Source organism: Macrobrachium rosenbergii, chromosome 44 (genome assembly GCF_040412425.1).
Source record: "Macrobrachium rosenbergii isolate ZJJX-2024 chromosome 44, ASM4041242v1, whole genome shotgun sequence".
In the NCBI taxonomy this organism is placed as follows: Eukaryota; Metazoa; Arthropoda; class Malacostraca; order Decapoda; family Palaemonidae; genus Macrobrachium; species Macrobrachium rosenbergii.
In genome coordinates this window covers 47257732-47277532 of record NC_089784.1, presented here as the reverse complement: position 1 = coordinate 47277532, position 19801 = coordinate 47257732, and the positions used below count along the sequence as shown (strand labels likewise).

The 19801-nt window shown below is 37.0% G+C and overlaps 1 long non-coding RNA gene across 1 annotated transcript in view; it reads left to right on the top strand.

The window, feature by feature from the left end:
• LOC136829208 (uncharacterized) overlaps nucleotides 1–18114 on the top strand; it is a 113428-nt gene extending 95314 nt beyond the window's left edge. The window contains exons 2-3 of the long non-coding RNA XR_010850331.1: nucleotides 13441–13706; nucleotides 17917–18114. This is a non-coding gene — a long non-coding RNA (uncharacterized lncRNA). The remainder of the gene's footprint in view (nucleotides 1–13440; nucleotides 13707–17916) is intronic.
• Nucleotides 18115–19801: the final 1687 nt, after the last annotated feature.

The following is a 19801-nucleotide window of genomic DNA, read 5'->3' as shown; positions in this document are numbered from 1 at the left end:
TATTATATTTTGTTGCTGATATTATTATTATGGTTAATGAGCTAATCCGAAGTGTCAACGATATGTACGCTTACTTGAAATTACTAGCAAATAATCCTGTGCTTATTCAGTGCAAGATTATTTATGAGCAAAAACGTTGGGGAACTTCAGATGCAGTGGGGTATCTTACTGTCATGGACATAAATCTATTAATGTTGGGTATAATACTGTCGCTACATTGCTAGCGAATGATAGAAGGTAAATGGTGTGCTTTCTCAAACTTGAGTGGCGATTTTTATTGCCAGAGATCTTTAAATTTCATGGAAAGTTAATCCTTTTTTAGCTAACCAAAGTTCAGTATTTCATATAAATTTTTCTCCTCTGCAAATGTCAATTCCTACCATCATGTCACGGCAGTATCTGAAGAACCTCTCAATCGCCTACCATAAGCTCAGCATTCCTATGACTGCACTAGAATTCACAGAAAGTTATTTGAACGGAATGACTTCTAGGCCAAAATGCTCGGAAGTTCAAGATTCTGTTTTGAGGCGTCTTTTTCTGAAAAACCGAAGCAGCAAATTCCGTCGAGCTGAATCCCTGAAGCAGTTCATTCCACCTGTTATTAATTCAAGAATATACTAAATCTAGAACCTGTTACTACTCCGTATCCACTTTGACATCGGGTGTATCGCTATTGACAAAAATATTAGTTGGGGTAATATGTTATTACAAAAAATGTTAAGTAGGAAAAGCAAAAATGTGGATTGGTTCATTTAATCAAGTAAATTATAACTACCATGGAATGTGAAGTTTTTTCAATATGTTGCATAAAGAATGCATCATTATGGTAAGCCAAATAGACTTAGAATTAAGCGGAAAACGCCTTTTATTTCAGCAATTCGTGCTCGTGGATGCATGCAGGTACAATATCTACCCCAACCTCCCAAAATTCTTGTATGTCCACCGTACTTCTTTCGAAGTCTCTTACATTCAATCCTTACGTACTAAGGGATAAACTTTACTAATGGCACAAAAAAAAAAAAAGCTGAAGGAAAAGACGAAGAAAACACCTGAAATTGAAAGTGGGTCAGAGAAGCCAGAAAAAGAAATTGGCTGAAGGAAAGTCGATCACCTCTTGGTAATGGAGGAGGCTTCGTGACCTTTGAAAAGGTCTCAGTGGTGACAGTTCAGGAGACGCACCCACTCTGGGAACTTCAGACTTCGGTCTTCTTCGTTTCTTGGAGCCAACGGGAGGTTTTTGGAGAACCTCCTACTACTGCCGCCCCCCAACCCCGACCCCCTCTTCGATCCCCTTCAGCCTCTGGGGCGAGACCTCTCAATCAGGACATCGTCTGACGCCGTTCAAGAGGCCTGTCTTTTCAGTCTATTACAGTGCGATAAGACGTCTTCGTTGAAGAGAAGGAATATTGAATGTAAGAAATTTCCCATGAGAGAAAAGTAAAGGAGGAGTTCTTCTTGTTGCTACGAAGGAAATGGCTTAGAAAGCAAATACAAATTTATAATTATAAATGTTTTCTAAAAGGTTTTATCTTTTTGTGTCGAGAACTGATATCGTGAAACAAATATCACAAAGTATCTTCAATTGCCATCTCAAATTAAAATTTAATTGCTGGAAAAAATTATTCAATTCGTTTTTATTACTTTCCCTAGACACTCAATAAAAGAACAAGTCCTCTTTGATAAATGGTTCCTTGATGGTTTGGGAGCTGACCCGAAAAAAAGAGAGGGCTTCAAGGTTTTATTACCAGTGTCAAGTAATGTCGCTATTCCACGTAAAAGCCATTAGTTCGTGGAACATACACGACACACCGTAAAAGGGCGGCATTACCCTGTTCTTGTGAATACTAAACAGAAGAGCTAGTGTAGGAATGGAAGCGAGATACTTGCAAGAGAAAGAAGAATAACGTTTTCTTATCGATGAATCATTGTATAGCTATTGTGTCTATAATGAAATTTCTTTCTGTTTGCCTAGTTATATGATTAAATATGCAAATATATTCATAAGTACGATATGCCTAAATACAGTAAATATATGACTAAAGGCACACTCTGAGAAAAGTTTTTAAGAGGTGCAAAAGAAACGAGCAGGATAAGGTTATTACTACTTTACTGTGGAGACAGGCGGTTTATATAGTGGTGGACTGACGTCACGCCGAGGAATACAATGAGAACTAGGGTGACCTGAGGTCAATAACATTTGACAATAAATACAATAAACAAACACACTTTGAGTTACACAAATGAGCAATAGCAGAGTTGAATACATTCTGATACCTGAAAGAAGGAACACATAACATACAATTTGGTAGCAGGTAAATATTTACATAAAACAATTTAATTGACCGGGTATGTCTGAATTTGCGTGACCCGTTACCCAGGAGCGGCAATCCTAGGAGAAGCAATTTAAAAGGGTCGTCACCACAGAAAAACCACTCGGTGGGGACTTTACAAATGCCATCCCCCCCCCCCCATGGGTAACGTCTGATTGCTCGACCTATCTGCTGGGGCGTTGAAGAGTACCGCAGCTGCGTGAAGTGAGCAGGGTTTTGCTCTGTGCGTGAGAGCGGCTGGCTGTGGGTGTGGGCGGATGTTTACGGGGGAGGCCGCGCGCCCATTTTCTGCAGCAGTCTTGCTGCAGAGACAACTCCTCAGGCGGAGGGTGCGGTGCGGTGACGTCTGTGTCCTCCTCCAGGAAGGTGGGCTTTATGCGGCCAACCGACACCCAATCGTCCTTTCAGTGGAGGGCGAGCCAGAAAGCCTAGTCATTCCTCTACAGCACTCGTAGGGGCCCCCTGTAGGGCCTGGTCAGTTGTGGGCGGACAGCGTCATCCCTGACGAAGACGTGAGTGGTGGAGGACAAGCTGGGCGGCGTGAAGGGAGCTGACTTGTTGGTATATGTCTGCTTACAGGGGGCAAACTTGCCAACTATCTCTCGAAGCCTCTGAGCTGATGGATTGTGGCGGTCCTCCGTGACTAGTTCACACGGGACTATGAGAGGCTCTCCGTAAATTTTCTCAGCTGTGGACGGGTCTCCGTTGGCTCTTGGGGGCGGTTCTCAACCCAAGGAGGACCCACGGCAGATGGTATTTCCAATCCTCAGCGGTGCAACAGGCCACAAGGGACGCCTTCAGAGACCTGTGGAAACGCTCGATGAAGCCGTTGGCTACGGGGCTGTAGGCAGTGGAGGTGTGGTGAGATGTCCCCAGCAGGTGTGCTACGGCGGACCACAATTTGGACAGGAAGGCAGGGTCCCTGTCAGTGGTTATGTGGTCCAGGACGCCGAAGCGGCTGATCCAGCTGGAAAGGGGGGCCTCGGCACATGCGCTGGTGGTGGCTTCCTGCATGGGCGTAGCCTCGGGCCACCTGGTTGAGCGGTCAACAATCGTCAGGAGATACCTGGCCCTGCCTGACGGGGCCAGAGGGCCAACAAAGTCGATGTATATATGGCCGAACCGCTGCCCTGGCTGTGGAAACTCGCCTACCCCGGACTTGGTGTGACAACTAACTTTGCTGGTTTGGCACCAAAGGCACTGCCTCGCCCCGGTCCTTGCGTCCTTCCGCATTCCGTGCCAGATGAACTTTTCTGTCAGCAGCTTGGCCGTCGTCCTGCCAGAGGGGTGGGACAGCCCATAGATGACATCGAATACCTGGCGGCAATGGGAGGTGGGCACCAGGGGGCAAGGCTGGCCGGTGCTGACGTCGCAGAAGAAGTTTGGACCCCCTGGGGTGAGGGCCACATCCTGCCACTTCAGGGATGTGATGGCTGTGCGGTAAGCTGGAGTCTCCGGGTTGGCGGTCTGCTCTCGGGTGAGGTCCTCGTTGAGCTCAATTCTGGAGAGGGCGTCTGCTATGGGGTTTTTCCTGCCGGGGAGGTGCTTGACTGAGCAGGTGAACTCTGCGATGGCAACGAGGTGTTGTTGCTGCCTGAAAGACCATGCGTCTCCCTGCTTGGTGAAGGCGTGGACCAGCGGCTGGTTGTCCATGTAGATTGTGAAGGGCGTACCCTCCAGGCGGAACTTGAAGTGCCGGACCGCCCAGTATACTGCACAGAGTTCCCTGTTGAAGGTGCTGTAGTGGGCCTCCGCGGGGTTAAACTTCTTGCTGAAGAAGGCGATGGGCTGGGGGTGCCATTGATGATCTGCTCCAGGACAGCTCTCCATGCGACGCTACTGGCATTCGTCGTCAGTTGGAGGGGAGCTCTGGGGTCCTGGTGGGCCAAGGCGGTTGCCTCGGTGAGGCCAGCCTTCGTCAGGGAGAAGGCCTGCTGCTGGCTGGGTCCCCACACTAAGGATTTTGGTGACCTTTCAGGACCTTCGTCAAGGGGGCCATTGTGTGCGCGATCCCGGGGATGAACCTCCTGTAGTAATTCACCATCCTGAGGAACTCCTGGACGGCCTTGACGGAGGTGGGGATGGGAAACCTGGTGACGGCTGCAACCTTCGATGTGAGTGGGTGGACACCATCCGGGGATATCTCGTGGCCTAGGAGGTCAGCTTTCTCGACGCCGAAGGTGCATTTGTCGAACCTGACGACGAGGCCGTTGTCCTGCAGGCGCTGCAGGACCGCCCGGATGTGCCTCTGGTGCGCTTTATGGGACCTGGAAAATATAAAGATATCATACACGTAGCAGACGCAGAACTTCAGGTCCCCCAGGATGCTGTCCTTGAGCCGTTGGAAGGTTCCCCACATTCCTCAGGCCGAAGGTGGAGAGGGCAAAGACGTAGGACCCCGAAAGGCATGATGATGGCGGTTTTGGGGATATCCTCTGGAACAACTGGTACCTGAAAGTAAGATTTTAGAAGATCCAATTTAGAAAATATTTTGGCCCCGTGGAAGGAGGCCGTGAGGTCCTGCATGTTCGGCAGGGGCTAGTGGTCAGGTTCTGTTGCGAGGTTGAGCCGCCTGTAGTCGCCGCAGGGCCTCCAGGAGCCGTCCGGTTTCTGTACCATGTGGAGAGGAGAGGCCCACAGGCTGGCGGCCTTTTTGCATATTCCCATCTGCTCCATTTCGGCGAAGGCATTCTTGGCCTCCTGAAGGCACCGCGGGGGAAGCCTCCAGAACCATGCTTGTGTAGGGGGTGCCCTTTGTTTTGATGTGGTGTTAGATGCCATGTTTTGCTGGGCCCCCAGGGACATGACGGAGCTCAGGCCTGAATACGTCGGGAACGGGGAGGGGCGCGGGTGATATGGGCGGGAGGTAAACATCTGAATTCGCGAGGTTTGCATTTAACTGAATGAGGGAGGCGATGTCCGCGTCCATGCTCACTCTTGCCCTCTTAACTGGAGTGGAATACTCGTGTCAATACGCACTTAGGAGAGCGCCATGTGAGTCCGTTAATGACGCTGGTGTTTTGCTGACGACAGTCAGCACGCCAGAACGCTGGTTACAGCGCCGTAATTAGTCTGCTAGGGGCGTGGGTAGTTCCTGGAGCCAAGACTAAGTCGCCGTGTGAGTCCGCTAATGGCTCCGGGAACCACTCCGGGGTCACCACTTTAAGAGGTGCAAAAGAAACGAGCAGGATAAGGTTACTGCTACTTTACTGTGGACACAGGCGGTTTATATAGCGGTGGACTGACGTCACGCCGAGGAATACAATGAGAACTAGGGTGACCTGAGGTCAATAACATTTGACAATAAATACAATAAACAAACACACTTTGAGTTACACAAATGAGCAATAGCAGAGTTGAATACATTCTGATATCTGAAAGAAGGAACACATAACATACAATTTGGTAGCAGGTAAATATTTACATAAAACAATTTAATTGATTGGGTATGTCTGAATTTGCGTGACCCATTACCCAGGAGCGGCGATCCTAGGAGAAGCAAAGAAAACGGGTCGTCACCACAGAAAACCAGCTCAGCGGGGACTTTACAAGTTATTTATAGTAGGAAACGTGGAAGGTGTGTGATTTAAAAGAAAACTTTAAATCAGTTTTGTGAGTTATTAGCATTTTGATAAATTACATAAAATTTTGTGTGATATTACGAATAAAAAAAGATTGGAATACCATTTGCAAAAGAACATTTGAGGAAAGAATATGCAATGTTTCCATATTTCGTGTCTATTAACAAAGTGATTATGAAAGTATGCGGAAAAAGAATAGATAATGGAGAATTGACTATGAATTACAAATTCTTTAGCACAGACTGACGATAGTGAGGAAAGTCTGAATGACGTGACAGGATCTTTATCAATTAAAATAGATATCACACGACAAATAATAATATCAATAAAGGATGTGAGCGAGAGTGAAACGCATCATGCAAAAATGGAATGTCAAATGTCTTATACCTGTATTTGGGAAAATTTTCTATAGACTGTGGCAAAAAGGATACATAGTTAGGAGCATTTAGGGTTAAACGTGGAAAAAACAGCACTAAAGCTGAACTTTTGCACAGAGAAAAAAAAGACCTAAAAGTCAAAATATCCAAAGTCTCCAAAATTTCTCCTTGTGCAGATTCAGAGAAAACATTAGACTATAAATCCAAGATGGCCGCCATCGTGCATGACGAAACACAAATATTTCAATTAATATGGTTTATATATATTGAAGTACCTATATTTCATATGTTTTTTGGATGATAGATCTAAAAATAGCCTTATTATTGTGTTTTGAGGCTTATCTGAAGGCTTAGAAGGAAAATGTTTACCAATGCTGACCAGGTCATTCAACGAAAAACGTCAACCCTTAGTGTGAATCTCAGAATTGATTCAAAATATATGATTTAAGGGAAAATTTAATATATAAATATAAAATTTTACAAATGTAGATATATTTACTCTCTGTAGAATTTTTTTCCTTTATCCTGTAGTGATTGGAGTTGGATGTACAATTTATATAACTTCACATCAATTACCATTCTCAGGACATACTCTACTAGGTTTCTCTTTCTTCCAGAATGTATGCTGTTTGACATAAATAATATGAAAAAGATGTACTAGTATTAAGTTGGAATTTATCTATAAGTGGGTTAGTGCTATTTCCTGGATTTTCTACAAGAATATTTGTCCATCAAAGAACGAACAGTATTCCTAGGATTGTATTCTGACTTAGTAAAGTATTATCGATTTTTTTCCATGCCTTTTGTGGTGTATACTACATTTTTTTCCTTTTCCTTTGGTTGATTGGGTTGGATGTACTAATTCATCATGCATTCACAATAATTACAATTCTCAGGACATACTCTACTAGGTTTTTTTCTTTCTTACAGAATGCATGCTGTTTGACATAGATTATATGAATAGATGTATATGATGGAATTTGTCTATCAGTCGGTTAATGCTATATCCTGGATTTTTACAAGGATATTTGTCCATCACAGAAAGAACAGTATTCTTAGGATTGTATTCTGACTTAGTAAGTATTATTGATTTTCCATACCTGCTACGTGTCTTCACTACTACAGTTTTTTTTTTCCTTTGGTTGTTGGGGTTGGGTGTATTAACAATCATACATTCACAATAATTACCTGTTCTCCAGACATGTCATACTAGGTTTCTCCTTTTTTCCAGAATGCATGCTGTTTGACATTAAGGTGTTTAGGATTTAAGCTTAAGAGCAGTTGCTATTCAACTTCAGAGACATATTAGGATATTTGATGGTAACAATAATTAAAGATCAAGATGGCATCTCAGGAACAGTGTGATATTTGTGATGTAATTAAGAATTATGTTAAGTATGTTATTAATACTTACGGAAGGGATTGCATGGTATGTTTTGATGGTTACACTGATGTATCAAAATCTACTAAAGTAGCAGAACAAAATCGGCGAGGAGACCAACAGTTATGCAGATGTAATCTTTGAAAATAAAACACCTGTGGTTTTCTCTCAACAATCAATTTTGGCAAATCGTAATAATAAGGCAACATAATAAATAAGATGATGGAAGGTTTGGAAGGTTGAAGGTATCAGGTGTTATCAGAGTGTAGCTGATGCTGATTATTTGATTGCAAGCACTACAATTCTAAAGGCAGACAGCAGGCTAATTTCCAGTTGTTCTGTGGGTAATGATTTATTTGCTAGTAATGCTAATCCATGGGTCAAAGACAAAAATGTCTACATGCAATTTGGAAAGGATTCTGCATATAATGTGCATAGTATTGTTCAAAACTTGAAATCATCTGTCTCTCGTCACATATTGATAGCACATGCCATATCAGGTTGTGATACAGTTTCAGCACTTTATGGTGTAGGGGAAAAAAGGCAATAGCCGTGTTGGAAAAAGGGGAATGGGAATATTAGATGTTTTTTCAAAGAAGTCATGAATTTATTATATGATGAGATATTAGAGCAGGTGAACAATTTCTTTTTATTTATATGGAACCCTAAAACATGTAATTCTCTTGATAATGTTAAGGTATATACAGTATGCTGAGTAAAAATTAGTAAAATATCTGGAACTTTTCAACTTAAAAGTCTCCCTCCTACTTCTGCAGCTGCAAAGTTTCACTATACAGAGCTTACTATGCAGTCCAAGAATGGCTTTCCACCTGAGTCAACAGATATTATGCCAACAGAATGGGGTTGGAAAATTTAGGTGGGTCCTAAGTCCTGTTCTGATGATGACAGGTCTGTTCCTCAGAATCTGTTTTATTGATTGTTTCTTGTGGGTGCAAAATCAATTGTGGTAAGAGGTTGGGGAAATGCCATAGAGCAAGAGTTTTATTGTACTCTATGTGTTCTTCTTGCATTGCCAAAGGTTCCAAATGTCCCTGAACTAGATGGAGTAGATATTGAATAAATTTGCAGTTTTGTCATAGGAAGAAATAGTATTTGATGAGTGTAAAACTTTGATTCTGACATTTGAAATATTTTCCTGCACTGACATTAAACAATTTTGGTAATTTTTTTTCTAAGCAAAGGTTGCTAATTGTCATCTGTTTGTTAAATGCTGAAAGGATTTTGCAGCAAAAATTGATATCACTTGGTAACTTTTAAATGTGGTAACGATTTGAAGATCTGTTCATTCAACAATGATTTTACTGTCTAAGAGTTTCATGGATTTGCTTTTGTTATTAATCTTATATCTTTAGTTTTTCAACGTGAGTTGTTAAATTATCAGAAATTACTATATATCTATTATTATTGAAATCTATAATAGGAAGATTAAGACTGTAAATGTATCTGTCACTTTTTTAGAGAATTTGGGGACAATAAAACTGGTAAACACGAATCAATACAATTAATTCCTTACCTAATTTTTCAAATTTCCATCTCTATATTGGTCTAAAAGAATAAGTAATGGAAAACGACTTATCAGGCCCAAAATCATACTATTTGGTGTATTATATGCCTATATAATGAAATTTATAAATATTCGATACGTTTTGCCAGGCATGATGGCAGCCATTTTGAATCTTGGCTCTTCATCAGAAAGCACAAGGAAAAAATTTTGGAGACTTTGGTGTTTCTAGCTCTACAAACCTCTAACTACCACTGGACAAAAATTCAGCTTTCTACATTTTTTTCCAGGTTGACCAGGTAATTTTGACCTAGTTGCTCCTGGGCTAACAGTTAAGATTTATATTTGATAGTAAGAGCAACACAGCTGAAACTCAGAAATTGTTGCACAAGGAAAAAAAAACAAGAAAAAGGTATGAAGTTAAAGACTGAAAGGGTCCGGTAAACAGATTCAAGAGAAAACATGAGACAGACTATAAACCACCTTTCCGTTTCTATAACTTGCCAAACACACTGTACCTCATAAATATATATATATATATATATATATATATATATATATATATATATATATATATATATATATATATATATATATATATATATATATATATATATATATATATATATATATATATATATATCAGATGAAGAGGCAAAGGCATGTATGTCTCTGCAGGAATAGTTTATTATGTCGGCGTTTCACACCACACGCTGCATCTTCAAGGCTGGTAAATAGACTATAAATACATAAAACGCCTCTTATATACCAGAAAAATTCTACTATTTGTATTTATATTTACAAATACAAGAGATAAAAAAAATAGACGGAACTTGAAAGAAACACCCACCAGGGCAAGAGCTAAGTGACTAAACAGACAGTAAGAAAATAAACATGCGAAAGATGTAAACAAGAATGTAATTAGTCTATAAACAGCTGGGTAGCCGAAGATTGGGTGTCTAGCGTAGTATAGTATTTTTTTTTTTTTATAAAAAGAGACGCCAATACTAGAAACCCATCTTTCTTTCGGGAAGATCCATTAATTTTAAAATCATTTATGTCCAACTGGGTACCATAAATTTGAGAATGTCTCCGAACATTAGAAAATTGAGGATTGGACAATCTGCAACCCAATCCTGGTCCACCCAGCTGTTTATAGCCTAATTACCTGTTTGTTTACATTCCACGTTCGCTGTGGGTATCTTTCGTATGTTTATTTGCCCCCTGTCTTTTTAGTCACTTTTTAACTCTTGCCTTAGTTGGTGTTTCTTTCAAGCGCCGTCTATATTTTTTTATCTCTAGTACTTGCAAATTAAAATAAATATATAAAGTTTTTCGGGTTTATAAGGGGGTTTTATGTATTAATAGTCTATGTAATTTTCCACGTTTGCCTCTTCATCCTGAGATGTTTGTCGGGTCTATTGCCCCTGCGAATCTTCTGTATATGTATGCATGTATGTGTGTGTGTATATGTATATATATATATATATATATATATATATATATATATATATATATATATATATATATATATATATATATATATATATATATATATATATATGAATATATATATATATATATATATATATATATATATATATATATATATATATATATATATATATATATATATATATATATATATATATATATATATATATATATATATATATATATATATATATATATATATATATATATATATATATATATATATATATATATATATATATATATATATATATATATATATATATATATATATATATATATATATATATATATATATATATATATATATATATATATATATATATATATATATATATATATATATGTATGTATGTATATATATATATATATATATATATATATATATATATATATATATATATATATATATATATATATATATATATATATATATATATATATATATACACACACATATATATAACCACAACGATCGAGATCGTAATATAAACGAATACCATGGGTAAATAAAAGCCACAAGTTCAATACGAAACACTTTTGCTTCACATATGTTTGGCAGCAAACAGATAGTGTTAAGAACAATTGGTAAAACGTAATAAAATACGTAATATTTTATCCTTTGTGAATTTCAAATGGCTTGGGCTCATAGTCATATACCGAATTGTCCATTGAGTAAAATACTGAAATAGAATTTCCGAATGATATTCTTTTCAGAGAAACCCACCCCTACCCCCAAAAGTGAAGAAAAACGTGTTTTATACATAAACATCAGAAGATATTTCTTTGTTTTTTCACAAGATGTCCTGTCAACATTTTATTTTTTTTTTTTACTTCTTATAGTCTAAAAATTTTCTTTATGCTTTAATTCAAGTTTTATGAAAAAAAAACTTCCATATGAAGGAAAAACAATTATCCACTGAAATGAATAGCACTGCTTCTTCTCTCTTCAATGGTATGACTACTTATGTAATAAAAAAAAAAAAGCTTATAAGAATGACAAACAAATAAAAACATTGCCCAGTTTGTCTAAGCTTAAGCTCATAGATGCTGCATACTGGCTTGTAAAAGATAAACGAGTCTAAGGGTTACGAAGGAGGTGATTATAGAAGTCATTATAGCAATTGTTTGACTTTTTTTTTCTTTTTTTTTTTTGAGAACTATGGGTTCCGGAGAGAAAGCCACGAATTTCACAGAATAAAGGCTGGACACAAAGAGCGCGATGCTTTCTTATTGGCTAGTACGCTTGCACATTGGTCGTGCAGTTGAGACTTGAAGGTCAATGAGACCAGATTTTCTAGAATGAATTGTATCTATTTATAATATTTTTTTTTTCATTAAAAAGAGTGAGCGAAATGGTAACTAAGCCGACATGGAACTCATATCCCTGATGACTGTGTCACGAGGGATATAGACAAGGAAAAGATGCCAGATTTTCAAGGCAGAATTGGTATCATTTATATTAGTTTTTCTATTGGAGTATTATGGAAATATAGGTGAAAAGGTGTCGAACTCGATGCGGCTCGTGCTTCTCTGGCTACTGACAATGAGGGCGTGTGGTTTGGAAGGGTATGTAGATAACCGCCGATAAATGTTATTTTCATGAATTTTGTAAAAAAGAAAATATCTCCACACAACGTCTGTCGCTGTTTTGCTACGTTAGACAGTTTCGTATTTTACAAGAGTTTAAGATAATCACATGAAAAATTAGTGTGCTCATCAGTGAATGGAACCGTCGAAAGCTAATTTGTCACAGGGTAATAAAAAAAGAGAATCAGGTCATTCACAAAAACAACTTAAGAGAATGAAAATGCCCTCACACTAGACATATTCAAAACAGTATACGGTGCAATGTTTTATACTGGTGTTTATCAGTTTTCTCTTTGTTATCGAAGCATCAAATTTAAAACTGCATGAGTTTCAACTGTAAAGCATTTACTACCTGACTAAATCTTCCAAGTTATAAAGCTGTTTTATTTATGATGTTTGTCATTTCTTTCTTGTTCACAACGGCATTCATCAAAACAAGGATTTTTTTTAATCAACCAGAAGCATTGTTGAATTTCATTACTGTTTGTTTAAATCGTCAAAACAACCTTGATGCTAAAAAAAAGAACGATTAATAGCCATTTTAATTTTTTTATATCAGTTCCTGGTTTGCTCTTTCGTTTAAACGAAATGTTTTCCAGGCTATTTTCCACGAGTGCTTATCGTTCAGTTGATGCCTCATCGTGCGGTACAGGATATCTCCTCGCTTTTACGCAGTCCGATTTTGATTTCCAGATACTAATATTATTTTTAGAAATAATATTGAAGAGATATTTTGAATATCTGCTGTCATAGCGAAGACCATGAATTTTACTTCAAAAGTGAATTTATTATTATTATTAATTATTATTATTATTATTATTGAATTATTTTATTATTATTATTATAATAATAATAATAATAATAATAATAATAATAATAATAATAATAATAATAATAATAATAATAAAACATGTTTCAGTTTGAAAGCAAATATATGAAGACAGTTTATACAGGAACATGTAATATAAAAATAATTATTTTACAAATTGACAAAATCTTCGCTTCCTTATCTTTTGTCAAACCAATAGTTAATGCACAACATAAAAAAAAAAATACTATTGCGAACGTTTCGTGTTTATGTTGATCGAGTAAGAGAGTAAAATGCATTTTGACTTAATCTTATCATATCCTCCAGATCTTTCAGCATTTTTCCATTTCATTGCAGGATATAGACGATGGCGATAAAAAGGACGACGGATAGCCATCTTTATTTATCCAGCTTCTTCATGTTAGCCGCCAGCTCATTTCTGTCTTCTCCGTTTACTTCATCGCCGCCTAAAAGTTCGCAAGCATTATCATTCATCCCCGGATACGCGCAGAGATGTTTAACCTCACCCCACCGCTGTGTTGAGACTTCCAAGGTGTCGTGTCCAAGCTTACAGCCGAGACTCCTCCTCCACTTCCTCCTCATTCTCCTGCACCTTGTATCAGGTATGGGATTTAAGTAAGGCGTGGGAATGCCAGAGGTACGTTCACAATCAAAGTACTGACTCGTAGAATCGTGCTGTAAGATATCATGAATCTGAGGCTCAAAACTTCAAGGTGGGTGGTTGAGGTTTTTGAAACGATTTCGTTCTATATAAGAAATAATAAAAAAAATTATTGCAATGAGATAGGATTTGCTGGGTCTTCAAGTGACAGTAGGGGACTCAAAGAGCGTAATAATTAATGTTTTTATGCTCTGGGAAAATAACAATACTTTTGATAAATACAGCATGATCCTAGATGAGTTACATAGCATTATTCACGATTCTGCTGCTGATCATATTTGTATAATTGGGGACCTTAATTCTCATCCCACAAAACAATTTTATAACGAACTTTCTCGCTTCTGTCAAAATCACGTTCTCCAAATTAGCGATGCAATGCTCCCCCCGCCCCACCTCTTTCTATACCTATGTAAAAAATGGAACGGACGCAATTACAACCTCCTGGCTAGACCACTGCCTCACGTCTCCGCACCTTCATGAATCAATTGTGACCTGCAGCATTCAACCCGGCAGACGCTATACTTTGCATTAACCCAAAATGTAGAAATGTCCACCACAGGAGAAAGCTGAAAGAATTATATTCGAATCAAATATCTGCTCTGCTTGCCTCAGGCAGGGATACCTTTAGATTTCATCAAGGCAACTCTCGTAACATACCTGACTGGAATGACATTCACGAGAAATGTTTTTAATGTGGAGGCAAAATGGTAGCCCGAGGGAGAGACACTGCATTGCTAATGAGAGAGGCGAGAGAGCAGTTCAAACTTACTGTTAAGCACTGCAGAACAAATGAAAAGCAACTAAGAGCAGATGCACTATCAAGAAAATTAGAATCTGACGATTATCCTCGTCTTTGGAATGACATTCAGTCCCTAAATCCCAAAACTAAGAAGCTATCAAAGAGAGTAGGAGAAGCCGTTGGCGACGAGGCTATCGTAAGAATGCGGGCCGATCACTTCAGTGCTATCCTAAATTGCATAAACGATCAAGAATCCCGAAGGGAAGCAGATAGCCTCCTTACTGATAACATTTAATTTCATTCCACTGATCGTATTATGCTAGGTAACGTCAGTGATGCCATAAACAGCTTACCTGATAATAAATCGCCATTTACATTCTGCTAGCTGCCCATTCAGTGCGTGCATAATTCACCAGTTTCTCCCAGACTCCCTACTCTTAGTTCACTTAATACCATTAATCAGAAACAAGGTAAAAGATGCAGATGACCCTGACAAATTATCGCCTGATTGCAATCACTGAAACTGAGTCAAAACTACTTGAGTCTGTTCTTCTAGTGAGACTTCTCTCCTTTATACACACTAACTGACAACCAGTTCGGCTTTAAAGCAAACCACCCAACCGACACCTGTGCATATACAGTACATCCTGAAAGAATTGCTGAACTGCTACCTATCGTCAGCCTCTTCTGTTTTCCTGTGTCTTGTAGATGTGAGAAAAGCATTTGATAGAGTAAACTACCTGAAGCTCTTCCCGAAGCCGCACAAAAGAAGCAGATCTCTATAATTAATTGGCATTTTACATTGCTAATTCTCAACACAGCAATTCTGTGTCAAACGGGATGACGTACTGTCGTACAACTTCGGCTCCCTAAACGGGCTTCGGCAAGGGGGCATTCTCTCTCCATATCTGTTTAATACCTACACAGATGCCCTGATGTCGAATTGAACTCACTCCCAATCGGATGCACTATCAACGATATGGTTGTGATTCCCCCATCAGTGTAAGGTCTCCAGAGACTAATCGACTCTTGCCACAGATATGAAGAGGAATTTGATATCCTATACAACGAAACCAAGACCCAGTGCATGTTGCTGCTCCTGAGATCGCTTAAACATATTGCAGAACCAAAATTCTCCACAAATATCATCGTCTGGAATTCGTGCATAAATTTCCATATTTGGGCCACATTATCATGGACGACCTATAAGATACGGCAGACATAGAAAACAGAGTCGTCGCAAACTATGTGCAGCTGGCAACATGATTGCAAGGAGGTTTGCCATTTATCACCGAGACACGAAACTGCTGCTCTTCTGCTCGTGCTGCTACAGTATATATGGGTGTTCCCTTTGGACGAACTATACCCGAGAGACCATGAGACGTATCACTGTTGTTCACAATGACATTCTGAGACGCCTCACAAACACTCCTCGCTATCACTCCGCCACGCAGATGTTCGTAGAAAACCGCCTGGATAATTTTAAAATCATTGTTAGGCGAACAATGTCCAGTCTGATCACCCGACTGAGGAACAGCAGCAATTCGCTCATACAAAGCATCCTAAGCAGTGAGGCCAGGAGAAGGTCTAAAATGTGGGAAAGATGGGATAATGAGGCGTCTGTTTCATGAATGAGGTTTCTTCCTTCAAACAGGGGTGGCCTGAGTTGCTGGGTATACTTATTATCTATTTTTTGCAATTATTGAGTGGTATCTGCAGAATCTGATATTATTATTGTTGTTGTTTCTGTGTTTATTGCATAATAATAATAATAATAATAATAATAATAATAATAATAATAATAATAATAATAATAATAATAATAATTATTATTATTATTATTATTATTATTATTATTATTATTATTATTATTATTATTATTATTATTGGGATTTGCTTTTTCACTTTTCGTATTTAGCATTCTGGACCTAACTTCTGTAACCACCCAAGGTCCCTAGCTGGAAATTAATTGTATGCAATCTGTTTTTTATTTGTTATAATTTTTATATTTTTACTATTATTCTCAATATTATTAAGTCATTACCATTATCATGAATACTATTTTTACTACTACTTCAGCAACTGACTAGATACTGCCGATTATCATTTTTATCATTTTATCTCGTGTGTATCTACATTGTGTTTATTGTATTGACTCTACTGGGTATATTCCTGAGTTTGATTAAAGATTATTATTATTATTATTATTATTATTATTATTATTATTATTATTATTATTATTATTATTATTATTATTATTATTATTATTATTATTATTCTCTAAACTCAAATAGAAAGTTATGGATACTTTTGAATATATATTTTGTGTAACTAGAATGACTTATTTATGTCCATACAAAGTTATATACATGTAGTTTTCAGTATGACATTAAAGACGTTACATGGCAGTAAAACTAATGGGAAATACAGATATGTTACATTTGTGTTTATAAGAAAGTATGAATTGTTACGAGATTGCTACAAATTAGCTACTATTATAGTTGTCACATTACAGCCTAGTTTATGAGCAAACGCGAAAGACTGTGAAACGTTTGTAAATTTGTTGACAATACTTGCATGAAGACTGAGTTTATAAAAAATAAAATAGGGTATGAACTTACAAAGTATTTACGTGTATATTTACATAAAACTTAAGTGCCTGGAAATTATTGCAGTTATATTCTATTTTACCCCATATCTAAGTACATGATGGGATGAAATTACCAAAAGAATTTTGACGCCAGGGAATAAGTAGTAATGGAAGACGGCAACCTCTTCCAGCGAAACCAAAGCAATGCAGTTGAACATAAATTTTCATTATTTTCCCATCAGGCTTAAAGGTCAATTGACGAACTATGTGGTTAAATTGCAACCCACTTTCAGTTATGCAAACACGTTATTGACACAGTAAAACACGGATATATTTGTCAGTAAAGGACATTCTGGAGTGTTAGTTGCTATGAAATTTGCTTTAAAACAGTCTTATGTTAGCAACGATACACTGCCGGGTTTTTATGAGAATAGATGTATTAACAGCTAATGCGAAATGTGATATATGTAACCTTATTTCTTGCTTTTGAAAAAAAAATATTATTTGTAAATTGCCAATATATTTAATTTCTAACAGTCATTTCACATCACAAAAAAGGAAAGAGCTCGACTGTTTATAAAGGGGTATAGTATTCTTTTTAAAATTATTTGCTTGATGTTTTAAATCATACCTATAATTAAACTCAATTATCACGAGAGCGTTCGTACAGATGTCATTATACTTATTGTCAGTTTAAGTGTTGGTATTCACAAGGTGAGACGCTAAGCATCCACGTTCCATGTGCACAACTTAGAAACTACCAATAAGAGGAGGTGGAAATTTCAAAATTATTAATTGACAGTTTACTTACACTTGTGACAGGAGCGTTTGGCATCAAAGTCCAGAAGATAATTGTGCCACATCCGGGTGTCGTCGAACGACCAGCGACGCTTGAATGTGTGTACGACACCGAACAAGATCATTTCTATTCCATACGATGGTATTTAAACGGGGAACAGTTCTACAGTTTCATCAAGAAAAATAATCCAGAAAAAATAAACCATAATCATACAGATGTTGATGTTGAGGTAAGTTGGACTGAATTGTTTTGAGAGAAGAAAAGCTATATCTTTTTATATCTCTAGATTATAAAAAAAGTTTGCCATCTGACGTTGAATCATAGGTAGCATAGATTTATTGCTATATTATATATATATATATATTATATATATATATATATATATATATATATATATATATATATATATATATATATATATATATATATATATATATATACATATATATATATATATATATATATATATATATATATATATATATATATATATATATATATATATCTTTTCTTCTTAAAAAAAGCTGGACCACTCAGACACAAGAAAAGTCACCGTATAAGATATATATATAATATATATATATCTGTTTTCTTCTTAATAAAAGCTGGACCAGCAGCCGAGAAAAGGCTTATAGTAAGAGAAATACAGATGCGAAGTTATGGGAGAGCGCCCCTCTTCGAAACGGACTCGACAACGCAAAACCTCTCAGTCGTCAGTAAGTATACCTCATGAAATTCATGGCTAGCCCACTGTCACTCTCTCTCTCTCTCTCTCTCTCTGTTTCAGTGGTGTCTGTGTATATCATACTGTATATACATATATATATATATATATATATATATACACATATATATACATATATATATATATATATATATATATATATATATATATATATATATATATATTTATGTTATATTGTGTCTGTAATATATATATATGTCCAAGTTTTTAATCCATCAGAATCTTATCCATTAATCACAATAAATTCAGCTGCATTATTCCTTCTTTTTCCATTTTAAGTTTTCTGCAGAAGAAAACTATTATGCCGCTTTGTCTGTCCGTCCTCACTTAAATAATATTCTTTTCAGATATATGTTACCTAAAAAAGGAAATTTTTGTTGATAATACCCTCCAATCATCAAACATACCAATTGCAGCCCCTAGCCTGAGTAACCATTTACGAAGGACAGGAACCTCAGGACGATACAGGGCCACCATTAACCGTGGTTAAGTTTCAATTGGCTATTACAGACATTATACCGAGACGTCCGAGAGATAGATCTATTTTCGGTGGTTCTATGATATATACTTTACAGAAAACTCGATTGCGCTCTCTGAAAAATCGGCGCATTTTTTATATCTTAACTTTTCTTTCAATAATCTCCTTCTGGGAATACATATATGCAGATTGTTTTATATATTTGGAATATATATATATAGTTATATATATATTCCAAGATTATATATCTGTATATATATATATATATATATATATCCATAGTATATATATATATATATATATACTATATAAATCCATATATATATCTATGGCAATATATATATCATATAAATATGATGACTATTTTAATTCTTATACCTCTGTTTCATAGCTGAGTTTTCATTTATATTAATCATATATATAGTTTCCTTATCTACAATTTGAATAGGAATATAACTTCAGCTAGGCCTGTTTCTGCTATCTGTTTTTATGTTCTTTCTTCTTGATTGTTTGTTTCTAAAGCTATCTTGTTCTGACTAACTTCATGTAAACTTGAGAGTAGTGTAATCCATGCAGAACATTATCCATTAATTTCCTTCACAAAGGTCACTTTATTATTCCTTCTTTTTTTCCATTTTTAAAGTCTTTTCCGTAATAATATTAAACCATTATGTTGAATATTGAT